Here is a 23,957-nt window from a genome sequence, read left to right on the forward strand (position 1 = left end):
GTTTTTGTTTTTTTTTCCAGATAAAGGTAACTCCAACACCTCAAGAAATCTGGTAATGAATGAGATGCAAAAGCTGGAGGCGGGGACCAAGTTTTATCCATTCACTTGTAAAAACATTCCGGACAGGACCAAAGCTTTTACTTACCGGTCAGGGGAGGGGGAAAAAAAAAAAAAGAGGCCAGCGGGGCCGCCTCACCGGGCAGACCGACCGCCACGCGGGCCGCACAGGCACCCTGTTTCGCGGCGTCCCTCCTCCTGCCCCGGGCGAGTGCCCGCTCAGGCCGGGGCCCCGCCGCCGCCGCCGCCGCCGCCGCCGCCGCCCGGCTCACCTGGCGCTCCGAGGACGCAGCCGAGAGCCCTCAGAGAGGCGCGCAGCGCCCGCGAAGCCCGCTCCCCACCACCATCGCCCCCGCGGGCTCCTACCTGCACGCCAACGTACCTAGAACCGGACCGCGGGGACCGCTGCTCCAGCCCAACCGCCGCCAACCGCCACCACAGAGCAAAATGACTGTCCCGCCAGGACCGGCTGAGGTAAATCTTCCTCCGCCCACTCCCGGCGGACTCTGGCCAATGGCAGCGCGAACGCGCGGCAGCCCAGCCAATCAGAGTCGACCAGGGAGAGTGGGCGGGGAGGAGAGTCTCCTGAGGGAAGTGGAAGTTGGGCGAGGGCTCAAGCGTTCGCCCCTCCGTGCGCTTCTTCCCGTGAGCCCCTTGGGCTTGCCTCGCCAAATCTCGAACGCCCGCGGCTGAGTTAAGCCGTTATTTGATTCCTGTGAATATTTGTATAGTTTTTTAAAAAGTGGCTACTAAAACAGCTCTTCTCCGCAATTAGTAGTTTTCCTGTTCGAATTTTTTAAAGATAATGTGGATAATGTGTGGCAGTTTCACTTATTACCCAGTTTTTTTTAAGCCCCATAAGTTTTGCGATTCGAGATGGTAGTCCTAGTACTGTTTTCTTTTTCTTTTTTTTTTTCCCGTTACGGAAACTGGGAATCCCTAAATTGGCTGCATCACACATTTCGTGAAATCCGCTGCGAGACAGTCTTGGCGTTAACCCTGACTTCAGTAGGTGATCATTGAGTCTTCTCTGTGGGAAGTACAAGAAATAAGTCCCTCAACTGGATTGAAAAAGCCCTCTTCATCGAAAAGTGGAACTTCCTGCCTTGTGGTCACTGCTGGTTACAAAAAAGAGGCAAGGACAGGCCTTCTAGAAGGTTAGGTCCAACCTACTCCAAGCCAGTAGATGCCCCAATATGGTCCGAGATTCTAGGGATCACAAAGGTTGACGGTATTCTCTATAATAACATGAACAATGTTACACGCTTCTTTGATTCAGAGCCAGTAGTAGTCCATGGAATTTTCCAGAAGCTTCTGGAAAAATGAAGTATGAGATTGCAACAAGATTGATTACAGAAGCAGATGAGAGAATCCAGTCGTTGTAAGTCAGACATTAAGGAAATTGGCAAAAATGTGAAGTAGTGCCATTATTTGCACACCCTTTTTGTTTTGGAGACTAATTTTGAATAGAGTTTGAGGGTGTATGTAGGATTGTTTAGAAAGAGATGGTAGGGCCGTTGCTATGGCACAGTAGGTTAATCCTCCACCTGTGGCACCGGCATCCCATACGGGCACCGTTTCTGGTCCCAGTTGCTCCTCTTCCGATCCAGCTCTCTGCTATGGCCTGAGAAAGCAATAGAAGGTGGCCAAAGTCCTTGGGCCCCTGCACCCACGTGGGAGACCCAGAAGAAGCTCCTGGCTCCTGGCTTAAGATCAGCTCAGCTCCAGCTGTTGAGGCCACTTGGGGAGTGAACCAGCTGATGGAAGACCTTTCTTTCTGTCTCTCCCTCTCATTGTCTGTAACTCTACTTCAAATAAATAAATAAAATCTTAAAAAGAAAGAGAGGGTGTGGGAGTAGATGGGAGATGGGTAATCTGCAGCCAGATAAGACATTTGGGTTTAACAGTCCAAAGTCAGCAGTCAGCAGTGAGTAGCCTTTAGAAACTGTGAATGTCGAATCCACACAGGTCTGCAACATCTCCCCCACTCTTTCCCGGCATCAGGAAAACAAAACACAGAGGCGCCGTGCACCTGGAGAGCCTCACCGTTCCCACAGTTTGTCTCAGCTGCAAATCAGGGAAACATCCTGTACCTCCCAGTCCCTATCACTGCCCCAACTATGAATCAGGCAGCCCCAGGACTCCCTGTGTCAAGGACACGCTGTCTCACGGTATCTGGTATCCTCTCCAGCTGCTCCAGCCTGCAGCCCATATCCCTTTGGTCAGCCGCTCCAACCCATCTCCCACCTAGCTCCCTTCTCCCTTGACACAAGTTCCCTATAAAGCCCCAGCCCTACTCATGAGCCCCAGCTCCTCTCTCCCTGAGGCTGCTCCCCACAGTTTTTCACCCTAATAAAACAATTTGCTCAGCGTGCTCTTGGTTGTCATTCTCCTCGTAGTTGAAAACCCTAACAAAACCATTGTCTATTTAGGGTAATAATGCCCATGTGTCACTTTAACTATAATTTACCTTAACAGGCCATTATGCAGTTTATTGCATGAATTACATTCATTTATATGCTTCAAGTTGAACAATCTGTATTCAAAGTCATACAGGTTACTGTTCAGCCATTGGTCTTGGACAGGTTGGGTCACCTTTCAGAATCAGAAGGATTTTATCTCTAAAATGGAAGTCACATTAGCAAGAATAAATGATTTACTGAATTCTGAATTGTCTGAGGCACCACACTAAGCACATACCCCTGTAATTTAATTATTGTAACATGAAGTACTATGAAGTCTAAAGTTGCTATTTGATTTTTTTATTTATTTACTTATTTGAAAGAGTTATAGCAAGAGAGACAGAGAAAGAGATCTTCCATCTGCTGGTTCACTCCCCAGATGGCCACAACATCCAGGGCTGAGCCAGGCTGAAGCCAGGAGCAAGGAGTTTCATGGGTTCTCCCACGGAGTGACAGGAGCACAAACATTTGGACTGTCTTCTACGGCTTTACCCAGGCCATTTGCAGAGAGCTAGATCAGATGTGGAACAGCCAGGGTTTAAACCAGTGCCCATATGGGATGATGGCATCAAGTTATCAGTTGTACCTGCTATTTGATTTTTTTAAAAAGAAATACAAGAGATAACAAATGTCAAGATTTTTGTACATTTCTTGCCTTATTATAGACACTTGATGTATAATAATTCTTATTAGAATTTATAAAGCTGAGAACATGAATGATCTTGAACAACTCTTTTAGCTTCTGGTGTCAGAATGTTTATTTTTCCCCTCCAATGAGGATCATGGTTGCAGAATTTGGACCATCATGATTTTCCTCCTCTGGTATTCCCTTTCTGGTTATGTTATATTACATGGCAAAAGGGATTTTGCAAATATCATTAAAGTTAGTAATCAACTGGCCCTTAAAATAGAGCAAAGAGCCTAGATTTTCCAGGTGAGGACAATGTAATCCTATGAACCTCTTTTCCTAAAAGGAAAAGTCAGTTAGATGCAGGACAAAGGAAATTCATGGAGATTCAAAGCATGAGAAGGACTCACCCATGGGTGCTGCCTTGACGATGGAAGGGACCACATAGAAATCATGATGAGGCAAGTAATTCTGCCAACAGTGTGAATCTAGAAGAAAATTCTTCCCCAGAGCTTTGCCTGGCCAACTTTGATTTCAGCCTTTTAAGACCCAAAGCAAGGTTCCAGCTGTATCCACTATCCTTCTGACTTACAGAACCAGGAGATAATAAGCAGGTGTTGTTTGAAGCCACTGAATTTGTGTTAATTTATTAAGGCGACGACAGAAAAATAATACATTTATTACCATACCCTTTTTGGCTTTCCCCAGGGCACAGCTGAAACTGCATTTCCCAGATGTCTCTGTCGCCAGTATTTTTGAGTCTTTTAAGTTTTACCAAGTGGGTGTCACTTCCTGTGATTTGGAAAGTGAAAGAAAGATAGGTTTTATCAGTCCTTGCCTTAGTGATAGAACACAGCTCTGACAATTGACAGTAGTTTTCTCATTTTTTCTGGCCTCCAAGCAGCAACAGCAGCAAATCCTCCCCCCCCCCCCCTTTTTGACAGGTAGAGTTATAGACAGAGAGAAAGACAAAGGTCTTCTTCCGTTGGTTCACTCCTCAAGTGGCTGCTACAGCCCGGCGCTGCGCCGATCCGAAGCCAGGAGCCAGGTGCTTCTTCCTGGTCTCCCATGCAGGTGCAGGGCCCAAGCAATTGGGCCATCCTCCACTGCCTTCCCGGGCCACAGCAGAGAGCTGGACTGGAAGAGGAGTAGCAGTCACCACAGGTGGAGGATTAACCAAGTGAGCCACAGCACAGGCCCAGCAAATTCCTTATTCTTTGCCTCACAGACACAGCGGTACAACTGAAAGCCAATGTAACGGTAACTCCTAGAACCCTGCTGAAAGTTTATAAGTGTCCAATTCTCTGTAATGAATTCATGATGCTTGAAATATGTGAAATTATTTCCTTTCTCGCTGCGCCACGGCTCACTAGGCTAATCCTCCGCCTGTGGAGCCAGCACACCGGGTTCTAGTCCCGGTCGGGGCACCGGATTCTGCCTCGGTTGCTCCTCTTCCAGTCCACCTCTCTGCTATGGCCCGGGAGTGCAGTGGAGGATGGCCCAAGTGCTTGGGCCCTGCACCCCATGGGAGACCAGGAGAAGTACCTGGCTCCTGCCTTCGGATCTGCGCGGTGTGCCAGCCGCGGCGGCCATTGGAGGGTGAACCAACGGCAAAGGAAGACCTTTCTCCCTGTCCCTCTCTCTCACTGTCCACTCTGCCTGTCAAAAAAAAAAAAAGTGAAGTTGTTTCTTTTCTCATGATTGAGCCTTGACTGACAGATTTCCTCAAACCCCAATTTCCTTATTCATAAAGTGAAATAACAAATCATGCATGACTCTGAGTACAAAGTAACTCCTTAGAATTATCGCATGGATTCAAATACATAAGCTAAATCCTTGTAAAATATTCAGTAGGGAACTACCCGTAGTAGTTGCTCAATACATAGTTGTTACTATATTTTTTACTATGAAAAGCAATTTTGGGGCTAGATGATTTATGTCAGTTTTTATTGGCTTACCATTCTCATTTTTAGCTTCTTTATTTCCAGCTTCTTCAGAAAATACTCTAATATTTCAAGACTTTGTGTTTGTTGGTTAATGTCCCCTCAGTCTTAAATCAGATTTCTCCACCTTGACCCTCAGCATAATGCTTATTATGATGTTAGAATAGGCGAGTAGCTACATATGAGCAGAGCTCAGCTGTCCTCGTAAGTCCCAAGGACTTTGCATATCATAACAAATCAGAAACTACAGGGTTGGCAAATGTCTCAGAAAAGGCAATGGCCAGGGCCGGGGCTGTGATGTAATAGTCTGAGCCTCTGCCTGCAGCGGCATCCGATATAGGCACCGGCTTGTATCCCGGCTGTACCTCTTCTGATCCAGCTCTCTGCGTATAGCTTGGGAAAGTAGTGGAAGATGGCTTTAGTGCTTGGGCCTCTGCACCTACGTGGAAGACCCTGAAGAAGCTCCTGGCTTCTGCCTTCACATTGGCTCAGGTCCAGCTGTTGTGTCCATTTGGGGAGTATACCAGCAGCCGGAAGACCCCCTCTCTCTCTGCCTCTCCCTCTCTCTATAACTCTGCCTCTCAAATTGTTAGACCGGACTCGGATCAGACTCAATTAACCCAACAAGAGACTTGGTGATGCAAAAGCAAAGAGGTTTATTGTTCTAGCTTGGGCTAGGGTCCATGCTTCCAAATGTCGCAGCGGTCTTCTGATGAGGACCCCTCCTGTTTCTTTCTTTTTTTTTCTTTTCTTTTTTTTTTTTTGACAGGCAGAGTGGACAGAGAGAGAGACAGAGAGAAAGGTCTTCCTTTGCCGTTGGTTCACCCTCCAATGGCCGCCGCACCAAGCTGATCCGAAGGCAGGAGTCAGGTGCTTCTCCTGGTGTCCCATGTGGGTGCAGGGCCCAAGGACCTGGGCCATTCTCCACTGCACTCCCTGGCTACAGCAGAGAGCTGGACTGGAAGAGGGGCAACTGGGACAGAATCTGGTGTCCTGACTGGGACTAGAACCCAGTGTGCTGGCGCCACAGGCGGAAGATTAGCCTATTGAGCCACGGCGCCGGCCTCTCCTGTTTCCTTTGCGGGGTTTATATAGGGTTTTCCGAGACAGTCCATACATTATAGCACCATGCAGCAAATCATCTCATTCCACGGGAAATTCAAAGAACATCTCTTAAAATTGATTAGTGCATTCAGTGGCGGGAACGGACCTAGTAAAGGGGGTTGGATGGCTTTGGGGTTGATGCTTTTTAAAATGATTGGCTAAAGTATAGGGTCTGAGCCGCTAGGGTGTAGGCGCCAAACTGCAGGGTTTCGGGATGTTATCAATCACCTTAACTGCCTGAGAAGACACCTGGAACTTTAGGTATTTCCCTGCTATCTGCTGATTGGCTGTTGCTAGGGGAGTTTATTTTTTTTTTTCAGGAGCTTTTGGCTTAGGGTTCAGGGCCTGGTCAGGCCCAAGTTACAAGATGGAGGCCTAGTCTAAAATAGCTGTGCCTTGAACCAGGCTCAAGTTCTTCAAAATAATTAAATCTTAAAAATAAAACATATTGTCAACCATATCCTCACGTTAACTAATACTAGACTTATTTTCATTAATATTGCAGTTACAGTCATGATCCATCTCCAAAATCGCCATGACAGACCTGAAAGAAATAGCAAAGAAAACAGGTAATGCCCTTATTCTAGGAAAAAAAAAAAAAAAAAAGAAAACCACCGTATTCCTAGAAGTCTCCTCCCTATCTTGTGAATTTTTCTGCCCATCATAGCAAGATAGAAATAATAAAAGAGAAACTTCCTCAGCCCCCTAGGCAGACATTCTCCGGCCCCTCCAGAGAGTGTATTTGTTTTACAAAAAACTTTCTTGTTTGCTCAATTCAACCTCCATTCATTCTGGAATTCTTTCCTGTGATGTCAAAGACTGGACCCACTTTCTGGTCATGTTGTTGTCTGTGTTGTCTGTGTTCTCATTCGTTTCTTCCCACTGCTGGTGAGCAGCTTCAGAGCAGAGACTCATCTTTTAGATGAGAAATAATATGGGTAAAGCAATTTAAAGGGTGTCAGATCCGTAGTAAGTGTTTAATAAAAGTTACCACACCTAATTTTAGTTATATACCCATTTCTGTTATCTGACACATAATAGAAACTCAGTAAAATAAGTTCTTTTTTTTTTTTTTTTTTTTTTTGACAGGCAGAGTGGACAGTGAGAGAGAGAGACAGAGAGAAAGGTCTTCCTTTACCGTTGGTTCACCCTCCAATGGCCGCCGCAGCCAGTGCGCTGCGGCCGGCGCACCGCGCTGATCCGATGGCAGGAGCCAGGTGCTTCTCCTGGTCTCCCATGGGGTGCAGGGCCCCAAGTACTTGGGCCATCCTCCACTGCACTCCCTGGCCACAGCAGAGAGCTGGCCTGGAAGAGGGGCAACCGGGACAGAATCCGGCGCCCTGACCGGGACTAGAACCTGGTGTACCGGCGCCGCAAGGCGGAGGATTAGCCTAGTGAGCCACGGCGCCGGCCTAAAATAAGTTCTTAAAAGTGGATGGACAAATGTATTGTTTTTCAACATATATTTATTGTATAATTTCCACAAAGATACATCAAAGTAAAACAGTTGAATATTATTTAAGGGGAAATTACAGACAAAGTATAATTGTTGATTATGCATGCAAACACTAAATTATGGTGTAGAAATACTATTAACTTTAATATATATTGTTAAAGTATGAGGGTACTTCAAAAAAGTTTATGACAATGCAGATTAGGAAACAATTATGCACATATTTTTCATTTTTTACACTGAAACATCTTTCAATTCAATTTTAATGAATTTTTGACACCTTTATCTGATTATTGTGATATTAAATTTTATATATTGATTTGGCAAGACTATAGTGCTCCAAACATACATTCTAGATATTGCTGTGAATGTATTTTGTAGATGTGATTAACATCTAAAATCAATTGACTTTAAGGAGATTACTCTTATAATGAAGATGAGTCTCATCCATTTAGTTTAAAGCCTTTAGAGCAAACACAGCTTTCCTGAGAAGGACGTTTGTCCCAAGACCGTAACACAGAAGTCCTGCCTGATTTCTGGCTTGCTTACCTGCCCAGCAGCTTTCAGAAAATAAACCTCTTCATTTGTGTGTGTGTGTGTGTGTGTATGTGTGTAATCTCTCTCTATATATACTATGTATGTATGCAATATATGTATATAAAGATACTATGTGTACTATATAGGTGGTCCCCCACTTAAAATAGTTCACCTTATGATTTTTCCACTTTGTAATGGTGCAAAAGTGACGTGCATTCAGTAGAAACAGTACTTTGAAGTCTGATTTTTTCCCAGGCTAGCAATGTGGGGGATGATACTGTCTCTGATGCTGGGCAGTAGCAGTGAGCTACTGCTCCCAGCCAGTCACATGATCTTAAGAGGAGACAATCAGTATACTACAGTGGACTGTTACTAAGCGATGATACAGAGTAGTTTAGGTGTTTATTTGTTAGGTGGTTCAAAATCTCAGCTCTTATTTTAAATTTGTTTTTATTAATTTTAATCTTATTTGAAAGGCAGAGAGACAAAGAGAGCTCTTCCATCCACTGGTTCACATCTCAAATGCCTGCAACAACTAGGGCTGGGCGAGGACAAAGTGAGGAGCCAAGAATCAACCTGAGTCTCCCATGTGGGCAGCAGGGACCCAAGTCATTGACCCATCATTTGTTATTTCCCAGTGTACACATTGGCAGGAAGCTGGTTGAAAGCAAAGTAGCTGGGACTTAAGCTGGACACTCTGGTATGGCATGTAGCCATCCTCAGTGGTGACTTAATCGCTATGGCAAACACCTGCCCCAGGTTAGGTATTTTAAATGCATTTTCAACCTAGATATTTTTTACTTAGGATGGGTCTATCAGGATGTAACTCCACCAAAAATCAAAGAAATGTTCTATGTACAATAATTTATATAATATTCTATTGGTTTTGTTTTCTGGGAAAACTTAACTGACACAGTTAAAAAGTGTCCAACAAAGAGAAACTAGAACTTCAATAAATTTACTCACTGCTGGTCTGAGCTCTTATACTTAATAGATCCAGAATCTTGATCTCAGGAACATAGGCAGTTAAGATAATGCTTAATGTCGTTTGATATTGTACCAAGCAGAATGGTACCTAGCTATCAGAATTGCTTGTTATAAACTGATGAGCAGTATCTCCAACAGAAAGGACATGTTTGAGAAGTGTAAAAGGTTCCCAGAGAGATATAAAAGTTTGGTAAGGACTTCTATGACCTACGGGACGCAAGTGATCAGGGCTGACCACCTGTTTTGATACATACAATTCTACTGCAACAAAGCTGTATGCATATTAGTGTTTTCCATTTCTACAGCAAAATCCAAGAGGCTGAGTAGTTTATAAAACAATCTATTTACCTTGCAGTTTGAGGGGCTAAAAGTCCAAACAGCCCAAACAGTGTGGTGCCAGCTCTGTCAAAACACCCCTCACCCTGCCCCTGACTGCGACTCATCAGGGTGGAGTGGAGTGTATGTGAAAGGAAGAGATCAGAAGGCCAGACAGGAAGCTAGGAGACTGGGAAGAGGCCAGTCTTGCTCTTCTGTAAAAAGCGTCCCTGAAAACTACGGTCCTATGAGAACCACATCAATTCCTTCTAAAGGCAGTGCCTTTGGTGACCTAATTACTTCCTACTAGGCACCACCTCTTCAAGGTTCTACACCACCTCACAACACTGACACACTGGGGACCAACCTCCCAACCCATGCACTCTTGGGGACACCCTCAAGCCATATCAAAACCATAGCCGGAGTTACGCTCATTCATGTATGAACCATGGATGGCCACTTTTGTGAGACAGTGGCAGAGGCCATAGGCTCCATAAAGCTTTTTAAGAAAAAGTGGGTCTGTTGCCAGCACCTACTGTCACGCAGCTTGACAGGGCTTAAGGGCAACGTGTCGGAGTACAGGGAAGAAGGAACACACGGACACACGACTGTCTTTCCAATGAAAGGTTTTGATTCCTCATACCAATTCACACTAGGGCTTCACTACTCTGCATACCAATCTATACAGTTACATTCATTAATCCACAGATCTTAACACACACCTAGCATCGAAGCAGTCTCAAAGGCAATCCAATAATAGTAATATAAGTACAGCAAAGCATATGGCATTATTCTTAATCGTAGGGTCGAGGTACATTTCTTCATATTACACATGGCTAATATTATAAATGCTGCATTCTCAAGGTTCCTATCACGGTCATGAAAAGTCAAAGTCCAACGTCCAGAGTCTGAAGTCTCCGTTACCACCTGGAGAGACGGATCTCAGAACAGTCACTTACAGGCAGGAAGTCACTCTGGGCAGCAGGCTCGAAGTTCCCAGGCTGACTTCGAGGTGAGGAGCTGGAGAGGTCCCCTGCTGAGAGGTCTGGTCCAGCTCTGCCGTTGGGTCTGGCAGCAGGCTGATGAGAGGTGTCAGGCATTGGCTCTGATGGAGTTTGTTCCTGTAGTCGCCTTGTGCTGCTACAGAGCAACAGGCTGGCTTTTCAGCTCTAGACATGTGGAGACCCTGAGGGGATGGGGAGCAGTGAAAAGAGCTCTCCTTTCATCCTTGCCACTCCAGGGAAAAAGGCCCTTGGTGGGGGTCCGGGTGTCAATCAGCCGCGTCCTGGAATTTCCCAGGCACCACCAGTTCTGCTGTCTAGGACAGGGAGTATGAGCTCTGTCTGGTGCTCTCAATCGCCATGCTATTATCGGGAGGACTTGAAATTAGCATCCTTAGGACACAAGTCCAGAGGCGTCTGTTCAGTCTGAGATGTTTTTCTTGGCAGACACTAAACTTAGCACACGTGGTGTCATCAGCTCCTACCTTAGCATAAGTAACTCCATTCTTATTGTAGTTTATTTGTGGTTAGCGGTGCTCTGTAACTCATTTAGGACTACCATGAATTTCTCCATGGTCCACCTCCTATTAGTTGTGGGGTAAGCGGTGATCCATGACTCATCTTTGGGACTCCTGTGGGATTCCCCACAGGGTCAACCCCTGCAGAGATCTTGATAGGCCAGTGCTTCTATTGACAATACCTAGAGAAAAAAATCACAAAGTTATTAGAGAGGGATGGAAGCAATGAAGACCAAACATCTAAAGAGAAGGAAAAACGTTCCCTGAAATCAACTGACGATTTGGGAAATGGGTCAAGGAACAGAGGGCCACTGTTAGGGGAAAGAGAAACAACAAGTCTTAGCAGTCGTGTGGAACTGAAGTGACAAAGTTGGACACTTCAAAGAGTCTCAAATTGATAGATGGGTTTCTTCTCCAAACAGTTGTCAAATTCTGGCACACAACCAAAAGTTACAAGTCATAAAGAAAACAAGATGATTAAAGAGATAATCAATAGAAAACAGCTGAGGGGAAGCAGGGCAACATATAAAATAGATATTTGGATTGAAGATAAGGACTTTAATCACACTGTACCCTATGAACATGTAGTTATTACAAATAAATTAAAAAATAAAAACGCTTTGGTATGATTTATAGGCTAATGGAAGTACGGAGAAAATGACAAATAGCATAGAAAAAATAATAGAGAATATCACCATAGAAGTTGAATCTGTTAAACATATGTACATTATAGCAATAACAAATAATACAGTGGACATTAAGAACTCAATGGATGTGTTTAACTACAGAATGGACACAGCAAAAGATAGGATTGATAGGCTAAGAGACAGATTCTTAGGAAATATCCAAAATGAAGCACACAAAGGAAAATATAATTTAGAAAAGAACATAAAAGGGTAAGAAACCTGAGCCTGGATCAAGGCGCAGCTATTTTAGACTAGGTCTCCATCTTGTAACTCAGGCCTGACCAGGCCCTGAACCCTAGGCCAAAAGCAACTGAAAAAAATAAAATTGAAGAACCTTAAAATCAAACCAAGATGGAGTGACTTAAGCTAACACTATTAAAAACAAGAAGTCACCTTTGCCCCAAATAAAATTAAAGTTTAAAAATTATAGCCCTAAACTTTTTCCCCAGAGCTAAAATTAGGTGCAGCTATAAAAATAAGGGACCCTATGCTTAGCTAGCTGAGACACTTGTGCCTGGCTGTGCTAAGACCTAACCTATTTTGTATGCCTCCTAATACTCAGATTACGGTGTGGGAAGTGGGACGCTGCTCTCCCTCCAGGGGAACGAAGGGAGCGAGACATCGTCCCCCTCAGAGTGAACAAGATGGCGCTGACAGGGAAAGGAACTGCTGAAGAAGTAAACAACAAAATGGCGACGAGGGGCATGCCTCCCATGTGATCCCGTAGCTGATTGGACAGAAGGCGCATGCCTTTCACATGATCAGCTCACTGATTGGATGGAGGACACATGCCTTTCACATGATCAGCTCACTGATTGGATGGAGGACACATGCCTTTCACATGATCAGCTCATTGATTGGATGGAGGACGCATGCCTTTCACATGATCAGCTCACGGATTGGATGGAGGACACATGCCTTTCACATGATCAGCTCACTGATTGGATGGAGGATGCATGCCTTTCACATGATCAGCTCACGGATTGGTTGCTGCGGGTATATAAACCGTGTGGCTCTGTGCTGGGGGCGCTCTCTGGACTCCGAGTTCAGGAGGCCCGTCTGCACAGATGCTGAATAAATCCTCTTGCTTTTGCATCAGCCGGTCTGGACTCTGAGTCTTTGGGGTGTGCCTCTCGATGTGTTAGCATCCTCACTCAGAGGGTCTAACAAAAATAAACTCCCCTTGCGATAAACTCCCCTAGCAACAGCCAATCAGCAGATAGCAGGGAAATACCTAAAGTTCCAGGTGTCTTCTCAGGCAGTTAAGGTGATTGATAACATCCCGGAACCCTGCAGTTTAGCACCTACACCCTAGCGGCTCAGACCCTATACTTTGGCCAATCATTTTAAAAAGCATCAACCCCAAAGCCATCCAACCCCCTTTACTAGGTCCGTTCCCGCCACTGAATGCACTAATCAATTTTAAGAGATGTTCTTTGAATTTCCCGTGGAATGAGATGATGTGCTGCATGGTGCTATAATGTATGGACTGTCTCTGAAAACCCTATAAAACCCTGTTACCTGAAGAGTCGAGGTTCTCAATTCAGATCCATGCTGGAGCTTGCAATAAAACTCTCCTGTGTTTTACAGCAGTATCAGCTCCCTTGGTGGTCTTTAGGGACAATCGAACTGGGCATAACAATGGCATGTACAAAAGGTGTCCCAGAATGAGGGGATTACAAAGACACAGATAAAGGAAGTAATATGAATTCTAAGCAAGCTTAGCCCAAAGAAAACACTTGTAACATGATATTAAACTTGAAGCACCTGGCACATTTGGTTAAAACTGATGAAAACTACAAAGAGAACAGGTAGTGGACAAAATGAAAACTCTGTTCAAAAGAGAGTGAATAACAGCTCTGACATTTGAATACAAAAGAAATCAAGAGGTAAGAGAATTGTTGTTAGAAAACTGGTGAGATGAGTCCTGGTTGGTATCTGCGTGTTGATGACAATTTATGAGACCAGACACAATGGTGAGAAGAGAAGAGGCAAACAGAGGGGCTGGTGGAGAGGGAGAGACCAAGCCACTGGGGTCTCACAGTCTGGAGGTATTTGTATGTTTTTAGCATGTCATTTCCAAAGAGCAAACATAGTGGTTACACAATAGCTATTGTGAAAGCAGAGGCAGACTTAATGGAGATTTTTTTTTTTTTTGACAGGCAGAGTGGACAGTGAGAGAGAGAGACAGAGAGAGAAAGGTCTTCCTTTGCCGTTGGTTCACCCTCCAATGGCCACCGCGGCCAGCACGCTGCGGCCGGCGCACCGCGCTGATCCGATGGCAGGAGCCAGGTGCTTATCCTGGTCTCCCATGGGGTGCAGGGCCCAAGCACTTGGGACATCCTCCACTGCACTCCCTGGCCACAGCAGAGAGCTGGCCTGGAAGAGGGGCAACCAGGACAGAATCCGGAGCCCCGACCGGGACTAGAACCCGGTGTGCCAGCGCTGCAAGGCGGAGGATTAGCCTAGTGAGCCGCGGCACCGGCCTTAATGGAGATTTTTATAACTTATTTTTGTTAAAGCCTAAGTCTTGTCCATTGGCAAATATTTGTTACAGTGGGCTTTCATTCTATTTTGTTAAGTATGTTATGTGCTAGCAAGGAGCTGTGGCATTGAGTTAGTCTGGCCTGCTTCTTCCTGGGCTCCCTCAGAATGATAGCTTTAAAAGGTGTTGATGGGGCCAGCGCTGCGACATAGCAGGTTAAGCCGCCTCCTGCAGTGCTGGCATCCCATATGGGAACCAGTTCAAACCAGGTGCTCCACTTCTGCTCCAGCTCTCTGCTATGGCCTGGGAAAGCAGTAGAAGATGGCCCAAGTCCTTGGGCCCCTGCACTCGCATAGGAGACCCAGAAGAAGCTCCTGGCTCCTGGCTTTGGATCTGTGCAGCTCCAGCCATTGCAGGTAACTGGAGAGTGAACTAGCAGTTGCAAGACCTTTCTCTCTCTGTGTGTAACTCTGACTTTCAAATAAATAAATAAATCTTAAAAAAAAATGAGTGTGGCTTTGTCTCAATAAAATTTTATCTACAAAAACAGGCAGTGGGCCAGATTTGGTCCACAGTACACTGAGCCCTGGCTTAAACCTCGGTTCTAAAGATCCATTTTTATGCTTTCTTTTAGACATTTTATAGTTATAGCACTTATATTTAGATATTGATCAATTTTGAGTTAATTTTTGTATATGATGTGGTTAGAGTTGATTTTCTGCAGGGCAATAAGGCTCACAAAAATGTTACCCTCCCCCACTTCCTCCTGCCAGAGGCACCCCCACCCCCACCCTCACTGTGGTGTGAGATCTGCTAATGACCTTTCTCAAGCCCCCTTACCAAACAGCTTGCAAAACAGATAAGCAGAAAGCCCCCAGGAGGCCAAGTTTCCTTTACCACTGGAGGCAAGTTGCAACCATCTAAAAGCCCGACCCTGCATGCAAGAACAGACTGTGGCCCCTCTTGCTTCAATAGAGCAACCTGTCTCTGGTGAGGTTGGTCTCCATCTCCTTTCTCTGTCTTCTTCCTGGGGGCTAAGAAAAACTTGAATGTAGAGGTGTTCCAAACCTTCCAGTTTCATTTTTTGCTCATATTTTCCCCCCACTTTCAGTATTGCTTGTTGAAGACGCTTCTTTCCCACTTTGAGTTACTTTGGCACCTTTATCTAAAAGAAATTGACAATAGATGGATCTATTTCAGATTTCTTATTTGTTTCTGTTGACCTGTATATTTATCCTTATGCAATATCAAATATTGTTTTGATTACTATGGCTTTTTAGTGGATATGCAGATCAGAGAGTATAAATATTCCAAATTTTTCTTTTTCAAAATTGCTTTACTTCTTTTTTTTTTTTTTTTTTTTTGACAGGCAGAGTGGACAGTGAGAGAGAGAGACAGGGAGAAAGGTCTTCCTTTGCCGTTGGTTCACCCTCCAATGGCCAGTGCGCCCGTTGCGCTGCGGCCAGCGCTGCACTGATCTGAAGTCAGGGGCCAGGTGCTTCTCCTGGTCTCCCATGGGGTGCAGGGCCCAAGCACTTGGGCCATCCTCCACTGCACTCCCAGGCCACAGCAGAGAGCTGGCCTGGAAGAGGGGCAACCGGGACAGAATCCGGCGCCCCGACCGGGACTAGAACCTGTGTGCCGGCACCGCAGGCGGAGGATTAGCCTATTGAGCTGTGGCGCTGGCCAAAATTGTTTTACTTCTTTTTTGTCCTTCCCATTTCCATATAAATTACAGAACTCATTTATTATTGTATATTTCAAAAAGAGTTATGATTTTGATATTCACTGTATCAGAGTTAAAGACAAATATGACAATTGACATGTTAACAAAACTGAGCCTTCTAATCCACAAGTAGTTAGTGCTCTGACATGTACAGTCTTATTTTCATGTAGAATTATGCAAATTTTTTAAAAGATTTATTTATTTATTTGAAAGGTAGAGTTACAGAGAGGCAGAGGAAGAGAGAGAGGTCTCCCATCCACTGGTTCATTCTCCCAGTGGTGGCAATGGCTGGAGCTACGTTGATCTGAAGCCAAGAGCCAGGAGCTTCTTCCAGGTCTCCCACACAGGTGCAGGGGCCCAAGGACTTGCGCCATCTTCTGCTTTCCCAGGGCATAGCAGAGAGCTGGATCAGAAGTGGAGCAGCAGGGACTTGAACTGGCACCCATATGGGATGCCGGCACTGCAGGCAGCAGCTTTACCTGATCTGCCACAGTGCTGGCCCCCTGTAAAATTTTTGTTAAATTTTTTCATAGTAATCTTCTTGGGTTCCAGTATTATCATTTTTTTTTTACTTTTTTGCTTCAAAAATATTATGTCAAAAATATTTAGCTGGACCAAAAAAAGATAATCATTTTGGTCATGCAACAACAATCTGAATGATCCAGAAATAAGTCACTGTACTTTAAAAAGAGTGGATAAAAAAAATGTTAAAAAGAGTGGATAATTGTGTCTCTTTTTATGGTTAAAAATAGGAGATTTGATACAAAATAGAAATTATTTAATGTTGTGTCATTGAAAACGTAATTTTTTTTGACAGGCAGAGTTAGACAGTGAGAGAGAGAGACAGAGAGAAAGGTCTTGCTTCCATTGGTTCACCCCCCAAAATGTCCGCTACTGCTGGCGTGCTGCGCTGATCTGAAGCCAGGAGCCAGGTGCTTCCTCCTGGTCTCCTATGCAGGTGCAGGTCCCAAGCACCTGGGCCATCCTCCACTGCCCTCCCGGGCCACAGCAGAGAGCTGGACTGGAAGAGGAACAACCGGGGCAGAATCCAGCGCCCCAACCAGGACTAGAACCTGGGGTGCTGCCGCCGCAGGCGGAGGATTAGCCTAGTGAGCTGCAGCATCAGCCGACAATGTAAGTTTTAAAAGGTAAGTGAAAACAGGAGAATGGGAAACTATTCATCTATATCACAAAAGCACTATAAATCCAAATAACTCAGTTTTACACACTGTGAACTCATAATCTATTTTCTCTTTGGAAAGCAAAATAAATATATGAACTTCCTAGCCTTCCTCATTGAAAAAGCCAACAACAATGACCAATCTAATGTCAGTGTTTCTCCCTTAGTGTTCCCACTTCAAGAAAACAAAGATTCTAGAGAAGTAGTTGATTCCAAGGGTTGGTGCTGTGGTGCAGTGGGTTAAAGCCCTGGCCTGAAGCACCAGCATCCCATATGGACACCGGTTCTAGTCCCGGCTGCTCCTCTTCCGATCCAGCTCTCTGCTATGGCCTGGGAAGGCAATGGAGGATGGCCCAAGTCCCTGGGCCTCTGCACCCACATGGGAGACCGGAAGAAGCTCTTGGCTCCTGGATTTGGATCAGCCTAGCTCCAGCCGTTGGGGCCATCTGGGGAGTGAACCAGTGAATGGAAGACCTCTCTCTGTCTCGACCTCTCTCTGTAACTTTGTCTTTCAAATAAAATAATATATAAAAGAAGTTGATTCCAGGTTTGAGCTAGAAAGTAAAAATTAACCTGGAAAATCCCACACTGAAGAGAACAGGAAGTGTCACCCTTTAAATAGAGTATCCTAGAATTTGTAGGTATTTTTTAAACCATCACAATTAAATTATTTCAATTTTTAAAAAAGTACTAAATTGTATATATCCTTATAAAATTCAAATATGGAAACATTCTATACAGTAAAAATTGAAATGCCTTTATTATTAAACATAACTATACCCTCACTCCAACCCTCTTATCATGACTTTATCTGCACACACACACACACACACACACTTCCATTTTGTTGGTGTAATTTAGCCAACTCCCAACTGAAAGGCATAGTGTGGGGAACCGCAGGCTGGCCACCTGTGGGAACTTCCTCACTTTGCTGTTTGCATGGCCTGTTGTAACAGCTTGTGCAAAACAAGTTAAGGAAGTGCTGGCCGCTGAGAAAAACAAGTCAAGGAAGTGCTAACCACAGGATGTCCTGAAGACACACAAACAACCCCGATGGAGCAAGATGAACTTCGAGTTGATTGGACTGTGCCTGCATGGACTGCATGTGAACAGACTTGCCATTTGCTGGGAGCGTCCTGCTAGGGGAACCTTGGGTATATAAGGGGGATAGTATTGTGCAGAGAGAGGGGCTTGGCTTCTTTTCTTTCACCTTGCATCTGGACGAATAAAGTTCCATGAGAACCGAGCAAGCAGCGATCGTGTCTTTACTACGCTGGGCGTCCAGCAGCATACATGATACATTTCTCCCTGTTTTCTATTATAAACGTTGTTGCAGTGAAATATCTTCATCTTGTTCTTCTAGGTCTATAAATTAAACACCTAAGAGAGAAAAATATACAGCATTAAAGGGTGTGTGTATTCTAAAATGTGATGGTGATTGCCAAATGGTGGGTTTAGTGGAAATTGCCATGAAAAGGAAGTTGTCCAAGGAAGAGAGGACGGGTGTTTATCAATTACAGAGCTTGTAGGTAGCTGAAAATAGACTAAAAGTCGCTCATGGGAGACCGGGAACAGACCCACAGCCAGGCTTCGATGGCATTGATAGGTACTCGGCGGGCCAAAGTACTCAGGACAACCAAGGCTGATTAGGAGCAACACATAGGCAAAGTCTTGCTGCATACAGAACGGGTTGCGCCTCAAGATGCAACAGCCCCATGAGGCTGCGGAAAGGGGATGGGAAAGGGAGGGACACAGTTTTACTTCACAGAGGAAGGGCCACAAGACGTGGAGGATGGGCTTCCGTTGTATGAGCTCAAGCTAACAATGAACCGTGTCTTGTGGGTCTTGTGTTTGCAGATATTGTGAGACCCCCCCGCAAAAAGCCCCCTAGACAATGCAGGTCCTGGGAAATAAGGAAGTAAACTGGTTCTCAGAGGAGCGGTTAAATATTACTTGGAGATATGGGCACCAGAACATCCTGTTATGTACATGGGTCCCCTCCCCTGTGCTTGCTCAAGCTGAACAAAGAAAACCGCAAGGCACGTACGGCATGTAGCAGCCCGCTTCTCTTCCTCAACTGTAGGACCCCAAAAGCGGTGTCCTCTTGTGACAACCCCAGAAACACAGACTCCAGACCAGACGATGCAATAGAACAGGAGGTAATTTTATTTCATTTGCGCAAATGGGCCCTCTACTGCTGCAAGCAGCAAGCAAGCGAGAGGAGCCCCAAGCAGCTATCTCACATAGCTTTTTTTTTTTTTTTTTTTTTTTGACAGGCAGAGTGGACAGTGAGAGAGAGAGACAGAGAGAAAGGTCTTCCTTTGCCGTTGGTTCACCCTCCAATGGCCGCCGCGGCCGGCGCGCTGCGGCCGGCGCACCGCGCTGATCCGATGGCAGGAGCCAGGAGCCAGGTGCTTCTCCTGGTCTCCCATGGGGTGCAGGGCCCAAGCACCTGGGCCATCCTCCACTGCACTCCCTGGCCACAGCAGAGAGCTGGCCTGGAAGAGGGGCAACCGGGACAGAATCCGGCGCCCCGACCGGGACTAGAACCCGGTATGCCGGCGCCGCTAGGCGGAGGATTAGCCTATTGAGCCGCGGCGCCGGCCTCACATAGCTTTTAAGGGGCAAAACCACAAAATTAACATACTATAGGGTGGTGTAAGTTTATTGGGTAACTACAAGGGGAGGAGGTCGTCGAGGAGGAGGAGAAACGGGGGGCTACGTGCCCTACGTGTCTAAGCTTGGACAAGGGGAGGGGGTCATTGAAGAGCAGAAAGGGGTGGCTACGTGCCCTATGTGCCTCACGGTTTCTTTGTTAAGCTCGAACAAGCACAGGGGAGGGGGCTTAGGTGCATACCAGGATGCTCTGTCACCCTTATCTCTGGGTAGTAGCCCTTATCTCTGGGTAGTAGCCCTTATCTCTGGGTAGTAGCTATCTGCTTTCTCTGTGAACTTAGTTTACTCCCCATTTCCCAGGACTGTTTTATTAAGGCCATTTTTTATGGCGGCTCTTGGCTCCTTTCACAACGACCCCCCCCCCCCCGTCATGCCCTTTCGACCTAGTACTTTTCCACTGACTATGCTTCCCTACCCGCTCCCAAACTGCCATATTAGGTCAATTGCTGAAAATTATCCAATGAGCTGTGTACACCAAGTAGAATGTTAATCTATGATACTTTTGTGGCTTTTCGCTTTAAATACTGCATGTAATCGGGGCTCAGGGCTCCTCTCTTTCTCGCTGCTTGCAGCAGCAGAGGGCCCATTTGCGCAAATGGAATAAAAACTGCCTCTTGCTTTTTGCATCGCCTGGTCTGGAGTCTGTGTTTCTGGGGTAATCACAAAAGGGCACCACTTTTGGGGGTCCTTCAATATCAGCCACAGAAAAAACTGTACCAGCCAGGGCCAAGGTTCTCAGGGGTAGGGTACAGACAAAGCAAGATTTTTTTTCCAAGAAGTCTCCGAGATAGCCAGATATGAGGAGTTCCTGTTAGAGGTTTCACAGGTACCTTAGCTACATACATGTTGTTTTGAAGAGGCCCTCTGTTCCCTAGCAGACAAGAACACGGGATAGAAAAGCCATCGGGATTCTGTCTCTCATCTTCTCTATAGTCCAGTTTTCTCTACTTCTCCATCCCCACAGTAGAGGATGACCCTACCAGAGCTTCTGCATTTACATTCCTGTCCAAGAGACCCACCTACTTGGAACCCTGGATTCAACAAGGAGACTCCTTGCCAGCAGAAGGCTCTGCCCCACAAACCTAGGACCTCCCAGGGCCAGGACTAACCTCCACGTGTCATAAAACTCCAAGGTTGAAGGTAACTTCTTTCCAGAGAAAAGGTAATGTGGCAGGGACCCCTCCCCTAAGGTAGAAAACACTGGCTAAATGCAAAAGCCTTAGAGGAGTTCTGGGAACAGGGAGTGGAAGGGGCTTTCTGAGAAATAGCTCAAGAGAACTAGGCCGACTGCGGGGACTCTAATGTATGCAGGTGTAAGCGTTGCTATAGCTCTAACTATCCAGTCAAGACGTATGCAATCAAATGTGTATTAGGAAAGTTACCGTTGTTTGTGCCAGTGTATGTAAGACAATGCCCTGCTTTGCACAGGGCCCAGGATCTGGAGACAGACTCCTCTGAGCCTGCCTGCTTTCCTGTTAAGAGCCTTGGTGTCCTGCCTCTCTGTCCGAGTATCCCACTGCAGTATCCTGTGACCCCTGGAGCTCCATATCACTGGTGTTCATCAAATTTACTGCTGTATGTGGGCAAGTTTGAATCCCAGCTGTCTTTTTAAAGATTAATGTGTTTATATGAAAGTCAAGAGTGATGGATAGGAGAAAGAGATCATCTATTAACTGGTTTACTCCCCAGATAGCAGAAATGGCTAGCGCTGGGCCAGGCAGGAGCCAGGAGCCAGGAGCCAGAGGCCAGGAGCTTCTTCCAGGTTTCCCATGTGAGTGGCAGGGGCTCAAACACTTGGGCCATCTTCTGCTGCTTTTCCCACCCATTAGCAGGGTGCTGGACTGGAAGGGGAGCAGCCTGGATCCAAACCTGCACCCATATGGGATGCGGGCCTCGCGGGCAGTGGCTCTACCTGCTATGCCACAATGCCAGCCTCAGCTTCTCCACTTCCAATCCAGCTCCCTGCTGATGTACCTGGGAAAACAGCAGAAGAGGGCCCAAATACTTGACGCCCTGCTGCTGATACGGAAGCTCCTGCTTCAGCCAGGGCGAGCCCTGGAACTTCTCTGTGTCTGTCTCTCTCTCTCCAACTCTGCCTTCCAAATAAATCACAAAGATCTGCCATCTGCTGGTTCAGCTCTCTGCTGTGGCCTGGGAAAAGCAGCAGATGATGGCCCAAGTGCTTGGGATCCTGCACCACGTGGGAGACCCAGAAGGTTCTGGCTCCTGGCTTTGGATCCGCCTAGCTCCGGCTGTTGCGCCATTTGGGGAGAGAACCAGCAGGTGAGGATCACTCACTGTAACTCAGCCTTTCAAAAAAAAAAAAAAATGTTAAAAAATCCGGAGGGCTTTCTCTCATTTCATAGCAATAATTAAGAGCTTGTGGATTCAGAGAAACTTGAAAATGTGGGATGGAAAAATAAGGATATTGAGGGCTAGCATATTCGGCGGGATGGAAGTTTTGCTAGGGGTGAAAAAAACAACAAAAAAAAACCCAAAAACCCGGAGTTCCGACTTCCAGAAGCGAGCGCGGTAGGAAGCCGGGAGGCAGAGGGGCTGACCGCGGGGCCGGGGCTGACCGCGGGGCCCGGGCTGACCGCGGCCCCCTGGCCCGAGGCTGCGAGGCGGCCCGGAGCCCCTGCGCCCGGCCAGAGCCGCCCCAGGTCCAGGCACAGCCGGCCCGGGACGCGCGGCCTCAGCTAGGGAGGAAGGGCACCGCGGCGGGCGGCCGAAGGCGCCGGCCAGGCTCGCTGGCCGAGCGGGCGGGCGGTGGGGGCCCAGCGCAGCCAGCCGGGGCCGGGGTCACCTCGGAGTCCCCGCGGGCCTAACCGGGGCCTGCAGCCCGAGGCCGGCGGTTGAGCCGTTAGGCGTTGCTGGCGACGTTGGACGCCAGAACCGTTAGTGACGTAGCCGCTGGCTGCCCAGCTGGCCGGGGCGGTGGCCGGGCTCTGGGACGCTCTCCTGGCGGAGGTGAGAGGATGTCCGAGAGCTTGGGCCCCTGGGCCCGCGGGGGACACCCAGAGGAAGCGCCGGGCTCCTGGCTTGGGATGGGCCCAGCTCTGGCCGTGCGGCCATTTGGGGAGAGAACCAGCGGATGGAAGACGCTCCCCCCCCCCCCCCGCGACTCTCAAAATTAAGGAAAGATTGGAACAGACCTGCTTTTAAAAAAAAAAGTGTTGGCGCCGTGGCTCACTAGGCTAATCCTCTGCCTGTGGCTCCAGCACTCCGGGTTCTAGTCCCGGTTGCCCCTCTTCCAGTCCAGCTCTCTGCTGTGGCCCGGGAGTGCAGTGGAGGGTGGCCCAAGTGCTTGGGCCCTGCACCCCATGGGAGACCAGGATAAGCACCTGGCTCCTGCCATCAGATCGGCGCAGCGCTGGCCGTGGTGGTCTATAACTCTACCTGTCCAAAAAAAAAAAAAAGTGTCGGCGACCTCTATACCTAGAAACGAAGATAGGAAGAGATTGTACCGTAGTTAGAAAATGGCATGTTTACAAACCGATTACTTGGTTTCTAAAACATTATAAAAATGCCGTGTGGAAATGGCTTTTATTGAAGGGGAATTAGAGCCCTCCAGGACCTACGTCCCTATTTGTTCATGGAGTCGAGGCCGTGGAGCCGCCAGCTGGGAGGGAGGGAGGGAGGGAGGGAGGCCCCTTCTGTCAGTCATACTTAGAAGACATCTCCGTATAGGAACCATTGTTTTCTCTGTGTGGTTTATCCCTGACTATGAATAGTTGACAAGGCTAAGTCGTTTTGGGGACATAGGTACTCTTCTTAGATGTTCTGAAGTGCCTGACATATTGTTCAAAGTAGAGGTGGCAAAAACACGTTTCATAAATACCTCTGTGTGGAAGTTCATGGGAAATACTGTTTTGGAGTGGCCATCCCACTCTGAGCAAATGCACGTTGTGTTTGTGCCCTGTTCCAGGGAGAAGTCGGGCAGTGGGAAGAGCTCTGTGTCAGGGTGTGTGCTGTTAGCTAAGACTATGTTGCATGCGTTTAGTTTTGTTGTACTGTGTATACTACAGTGCCTACAGGGCACTATACAGTGTGCATTTCCTAGTTTTCAGCATCCATTCTTTCTCAATGAAAAGAGACTACAGGCTAGGACAAAGTATAGTTGTTAAATTTAATATGATTTTTATGCTGTAGATTAAAATTCCTATGCAAGATTATCTCAGAAATTTGAACGTGATAGC

The 23,957-nt window shown here is 46.7% G+C and overlaps 1 protein-coding gene across 15 annotated transcripts in view; it reads right to left on the minus strand.

The window, feature by feature from the left end:
* Window positions 1-569, minus strand: part of ATF7IP2 (activating transcription factor 7 interacting protein 2) — a 70,964-nt gene extending 70,395 nt beyond the window's left edge. For 8 of the 15 annotated variants that reach the window (XR_016226241.1, XR_016226240.1, XM_089321697.1 and 5 more), the window contains exon 1: window positions 440-569. The gene's annotated coding sequence lies outside the window, so the exon portion shown is untranslated. Of the gene's footprint in view, window positions 1-423 lie in introns of all 15 variants that reach the window. The other 7 variants (XR_016226242.1, XM_008257699.5, XM_089321704.1 and 4 more) reach the window with 7 other exon arrangements.
* Window positions 570-23,957: the final 23,388 nt, after the last annotated feature.

The sequence above is a fragment of the Oryctolagus cuniculus genome, chromosome 19, assembly GCF_051225735.1.
Source record: "Oryctolagus cuniculus isolate XC-2025 breed Fujian yellow rabbit chromosome 19, ASM5122573v1, whole genome shotgun sequence".
NCBI classification, from domain to species: domain Eukaryota; kingdom Metazoa; phylum Chordata; class Mammalia; order Lagomorpha; family Leporidae; genus Oryctolagus; species Oryctolagus cuniculus.